This window comes from Crocodylus porosus, unplaced genomic scaffold (assembly GCF_001723895.1).
Source record: "Crocodylus porosus isolate Cpor-Errol unplaced genomic scaffold, CroPor_comp1, whole genome shotgun sequence".
Taxonomy (NCBI): Eukaryota; Metazoa; Chordata; order Crocodylia; family Crocodylidae; genus Crocodylus; species Crocodylus porosus.
Window position 1 is genome coordinate 674883 of NW_017728944.1, and position 6158 is coordinate 681040.

At 44.0% G+C, this 6158-nt stretch overlaps 1 long non-coding RNA gene across 1 annotated transcript in view; it reads left to right on the plus strand.

Annotated features, from left to right (window-relative positions):
- Nucleotides 1-5277: 5277 nt before the first annotated feature.
- The window catches only part of LOC109320248, a 16852-nt gene continuing 15971 nt past the window's right edge, over nt 5278-6158 (plus strand). Inside the window, exon 1 of the long non-coding RNA XR_002103759.1 lies at nt 5278-5702. This is a non-coding gene — a long non-coding RNA (uncharacterized LOC109320248). The remainder of the gene's footprint in view (nt 5703-6158) is intronic.

A 6158-nucleotide genomic window follows, 5' to 3' on the forward strand; every position in this document is an offset into this window, starting at 1 on the left:
CGCCCTGCCAGCCCTGGAGGAGCCCCCCAGGCTCAGGCCAGCGCTGCCCCCTGCCCCAGCAGGGCCCTGCAGCCTTTCCCGAGCGTGCCCCGCGCCCCGCGGCGGCCTGGGCCTACAATAGGGGAATTAGACAGTGCTGGCGGGGGGCGAGCACCCCCTGACCCGCCAGCCAGGCCCTCGTCTCCTTTCCCGGGCCAGCAAAATGCCCCCGCTCCGCTTCTTGTTTTAAGAAGAATTTTGCAAGGATCTGAAATAATCCACAGCATTGAGGCAGCTCCCTCTGAAAGCTAAACACTGGCTGGGAATATAAAGCGCTGTTTAAGGCTCCTAATATTTTGATCTGGGGCAGTTATTCCTGACAGGTACTTAAACTGTCTGGGATGAAAATATTTCTACAAATCACCTCCTGCCCTGGCCTTTCAAAATAACCTTGCTGTTGCGTTTCACAAGTCGAAGAAGTGGAGAGTTAGAGACGCGAATTCACACTCACGCCGGCTCTGTTCACGGCTCGGGTTGCCATTATTCAGCCAGGTTTGAAAGGTTCCCTGAAATACAAGTGTCCCCCATGCTTGCAGTGACTGGGGCTTTTTAAACACCTTCATATATTTGCATACAGGAATCCACCTTTCTGCTACAGTGTCACAACGCTGCCAAGCCTGGATATTACACACCAAATCTAGTTACCCCCAGGAGCTGTAGCCCTGCAAACATTTCTTCCCACTGGCCACTTTGTGACCCATTTCCTAGTTTGATGATGGCAAAAGGCAGGCGTTTCCCCTTGAGTTTAACTGGAAGTGCTTGACGTCAAAGTTTAAGAAGCTTGTGATCAATCCCATTCATTGAACAAATTTTAGAGTGAACTCTCCGAGTCTATTTATCCCCCTCGCTGTAATCTACCTATAGAAACAACCGGGGAGAAACAATCCTGATAGGTCTTTGTCGTCTTATTTCGTGTTCTACTGTATATGGGTTGCAGACATCTCCCCCCCCCCCGCGCCCCCCTAGGTGCAAACACCCACTCATTTTGGCGATCCATAAAAATGCAAATCCTGCTGGTGCAATAAAATGTGAAAACATTGGAAGTGGGTTTTCTGGCACTGTCGGACCTGCCTAATATTTTGAGGAGATATGCATTGATTAGCCCTGTTACGATTGTGTTCTTGTTGCTATTGATCCTTTCCTAGCCCTTGCTCAGAGAAAAGCGCCGGGGGAAGAGGGAGAAAATATTTAGAAATGATGTAACTTGATCAAACTTCGGAGTTCAAGCTCCAGGAGAGGCCTAGAGAGAGAAACAGATTGCATCAGACCAAATGGTGCCACTCTGACCACATTTAAAACGTTTAGAATAATGCTTAAAGTAAAAACCAATAGACCTAAAACATAAACAGCGACAAATAATAGAAACATAGCTCAGGGTTTGCTTCGAGGACCAAGCAATGGGAGGGCGATCTGTTTAGATTTGGCCTGTTCAGCCCTATTAGCAAGAGGCTCCAGCAAAATATTTCATGGTGAAGGTGAAATGATTTTGTTATCAAGATTATATATATATAGAGAGAGAGAGAGAGAGAGAGAGGTGGGGAGGAAAGAGTTTTGTTTTTCTTCCTAGTTCATTTGGATGGTTTTAGTGGCTTGGGGGAAGAAGTGCCCTCAGTGAATTAAAAAACGCATCATCCATGGAATTAAATTAAAATACCCCATTTTTGGTCTTTTAGTACTTTCTGCCTTATCTCCGTCTTTTTAATAAACAGTCTTTCACCATGCTTTAAAAAAATAAGCCACTTTTTCTAGGGAACAGCTGAAGGGAATTATACAGTAATAAACACTGCTGTTTGAAAAAAAAATGTTTGTTTGTTTTCCTAACCAAATCGAACTGAATAGTTCCAACAAGGAGCCTTCCCCCTGAAGGGAAAACCTTTTTTTTAAAGAACCATGTTGGAAAAGTTTGTTAAGTCCTGCTTGTTCTGAGGCAGCCATGAGAATTTTGAAAGGGAGAATTTTCACTGTTTCCCTCTTCTTTTTTAACTCTCCTATTTTTCCCAATGCCTTTGAACATTATTCTTGACGTGCAAAGAACTGTATTTTTTTTCAAAGAATAGCAAACCTCTAAAAAAGGGAGACAAGAATAATGAGTTTGTAGATTCCCAAGAAGATTTCATGCATCAATCTTCAAGCCAGCAGAGAATTTGCATCATTTTTCTGTCTTCCTTTGACGTTTTCCATATTACACCGTGATTTAATTGTTTCTTCTCTGATTTTTTAATTCAAGCCACTGCCCCCTTTTAGATAGAAGCATTTATTTCTTTTTTAAAAAGTTTGCAGCTGATGAAATGATACAACCAGATCTTGTACTCCGTAACAATTCTCTTCTGGAGACGTCTTAGTTTGTATTTTTTTTCAATCTCATCCAGGCAGATCAGTAGGATAAAGGTCTCATACGTGCCTTATATTTCGTTTAAATCATTCGCAATGCTAACGTGTTATCTTGTTAATTTAGTTCATGAGTAAAAGGTTTGACATTTTATGTTTTTGCTACTAAGCCAATGATCTACTATTAATTATTCCTTGCACTGAAAGTTCTACTAAAATTTAATGTAAAATCTAATATCAGTAAAAATAAAAGGGTAGGCCAAGATCTAGAACACATTGTAATTACTTCTACAAGGGGGAAAAAAATCCTTACAGCTCCCTCGCCTCCCCTCAAAGAATATTTCCTCTCTACCTAATTCGGGGGGGGGGGGGGGTTGTCACGTGGAAAAATCATACTTACAACTATTTTTTACTCGTGGTGCCTGTTTTTTTTAAATCTATAATAAAATTTCAAGACAGCAAAAAAAGGGCAATTTGGAAACATCTCAAAAAACTTTCTGTGTAAAGTTTAATGTCAAACTTAAAAAAGGAAAGATTTTTTTTACCTTTTACAAAGTATTTCTCATGCCTGTTATTGATTGACAAGTTTATTATTATTATGAATGGATTCTCCCATTTCCCAGTCCTCTTCAAGGCTTGATGTGGATTGAGAGCCTGACCAGTTGCTTATTGACCCATGATGGCTATACAATGACCCTGCTGCCCCCAGAGTGACCCTTTGACCTCAAAAGAACCCAGCCCAACATAACAGGGCTCAGATATGCAAAGAAGGAGCTTTATGGAGTTTGGGGAAGAGTGGGGGTGGAAACTGCAAGTGGGCGAGGGTTTCATTAACAAAAATGTGTTTATTGTAAATAAAAAAGAAAGAGGTTGTTTAAAGGAACATGCTCCAAAGAACCACAGCTATCTGCTCCAGGAGAAATGCCAGAGATATCGGGCCTTCCTATCAACGTAAGTCTAACTGGCAACAATTAAAAGAGGGAGAAAGAAAGAGTGGAGCAATACCTGTTAATTTTACTTGCTACCTGATTGTTATTCCATGGCTATTGATGGCCTTTAAGAAGTTACTGAGTTGGTTCAAGTCATAGATGCAGCCTTCCTCTAAAAGGGAAGGACTGAGAGAAAATTCCTAACTACAAATAATTTAAGAGACCTGGATATATTCCTAAAAAAAACCCACACTACCCTCAAATACAATTATTTAAGTAAAAAGAGCTTCCATTATCATGGTTGTGATTTGTGAATAATACTATACTATACTATACTATACTATACACATGACATACATTTCCAGTTTTGCATTTTTAGATTACATATATTCTAAGACAGATACAATTTGTGAAAATATTTCAGAAAGCAGGGGGATCCGTCTTCCACCCTGACTTCCCTCATTTAATGGAGATACAGTTGTTTAAATAATTTTCCCCTTCCCAAAACAAATGCAAGAGGATGAGAGCTCATTTTTTATCCTAATGGATGGATCACCGAAGACAACCCTTTGAAGAAAAAGCCTGTCAGCAGTGGGAGATACTCAGAGCATCTGGGTCAGATAGGTATAAAGCAAAGAGCAACCTGCATTCTTTGGAAAGCTAGATGCTGTCAGATTATAAAACACTGTAGCAGCTTTTAGCTTTTGATTTCGTCATGGAGACAGCTGCTGCTGCAGCAGCAAGTTGTTCTGACGGTCTTCCAGAACATCTGGAGAGGAAAGTCTTCTAGGTTTTGGTAGCTATAAAAATCTCTTGCAATGGGAGCAAATCCTTAGAACTCTTGGATGACTTTATTAAAAGGTCTCAATTTGTCCATAAAACTGTCTCTGCTTTAAGAAATTGGCACGCATCGCAGATGGGTGTTGTACACCACACACACTACACATACCACACACCTGGACCAGAACTCCAGGGAGAAGGTATAGGGAGAAGGTACATATACATAAGACCCGTACACTCGCAGACACTTTTAGATTGAGGTGAACAAGGTCTCTGAATACAGTTAGTTATACAACAGTTACACAGTTATACACAAGCAATCCTCTCTTGCATGTGTCAGATACCTGTGTAAGAGGAAACCCTGAACCGAGATATGTAAAGCATAGATGGGTAAGGGCACACCCACCAACACCTACAACCACAGATCTAATACTGTAAAGGTGTCGAACGTATTTCCTATACGATGACAAGAGATGTATGCAATTACAGCTGTAACGATCCTAGATCTAGCTGTTTCAGTCCAGCAGTGTGTTGTATCCAGCAGTGCCCACTGTACAGCGATGTCGTGTGAATGTTACTGCTGTATACACAACACACATGGGATTGTATTAGGTATCGCAGCTATAAACACCCGCCCAGGACAAAGGCACTGCTGATAGAAGCTGGCCCCTGCTAGGACCCGAGCGCTGAGACCCTTTTATTTTTGAATCGTTCTCCTTGAAAGTGCTTGTTCCCACCGCTGGGGCGAGGGACTTTCTAGACAGGGAGCTGGCAGACCTGCCCTCTGGCCGGGACTACGCCTGGGGAAGTTCTTGGGAAGCTGGGCTTGTTGGGAGTGACTTTGCGCAGCTGTATTTTTGCATCTCCCTCTGCCTTGATTTTTTCTTTTCTTTTCTTTTCTTGTCACGCAAACTATCTCCCAGCTCCCAGCAGCTCCCCCTAACAGGTCCGGGATGGTAGGGGAAATGAAGGCACCGCAGGAGGAAGCAATAAAGGGGGGTATTTACATTTCGCTCCAGCTGGGATTGAAGCGCCCGCTCCCTCGCAGGGGATCTCCTGGGCTAACGCCCCCTTTCGCTCGCAGTGGGGAGGGGAGGGGAGGCGGCTGGGAGAGACCGGGGGGTCTGTTCCCTCCCTTCCCCCCTTCTCTCCCTCGAACAAAACTTTTCGCTCGCCCAAGAGCTGAGATGGGAGGGGAAAGGCGGCGACCGGAGACCAGCGACTCGACACTCGCAGCGCGGAGAGGCGGCGTCCTCGGAGCCTCCGCCTCCCCCCTGGCTCCCCAGAGCCGGAGCCGCCAGCGGGGCCGGGGGCCGGAGAGACTCCGCGGTGATAGATGGATAGATACATATATAGATAGCCAGCCGGACGGACTAATAGGGAGGGGCGTGTATGGGGACAGACAGGCAGAGAAAGACCGACAAACTTTGACTTTTTAAGTACCTTATTATAAAAAAAATGGATAGATAGGCAGAAAGAGAGGGGCAATGTATCTGGGTGGATGGACTGATGGATATGGACAGACAGACAGACTTTAACTTTTTACAGCTTGTATTATAAAAGGATAGATAGGCGGACAGAAAGTGGAAGAAGACATGTATGGGGATGGATGGATGGCTAGAGGCGGTGAGAGAGACAAACTTTGACTTTTACAACTTTTATTATAAAAAGATGGGTAGATAGACATAAAGAGAAAGGCATGTAGGGGAATGGATAGACAGACACATGGAAAGGGAGGGGCATGTATGGGGATAGATAGATAGATAAACTTTGACTTTTTAAAACTTTATTATAAAAAGATGGATAGACACACAGAAAGAGAGAGGCACGTATGGAGATGGATGGATAGATAGATAGACTGACACATAAAGGGCCATGTATGGGCATAGATAGATAGACAGACACCGACAGAGGCATGCATGGGCCTGGATGGATGGACATAGACAAACAAACTTTCACCTCTTAAAACCTTCATTATAACAAGCTGGAGAGCCAGGCAGGCAGGCGGACAGACGGGCAGGGAGGGTGCCCGGGGCCAGACGCGCCGGCAGACACCGCAGCGCAGGGCGGCCGCGGGGTGCG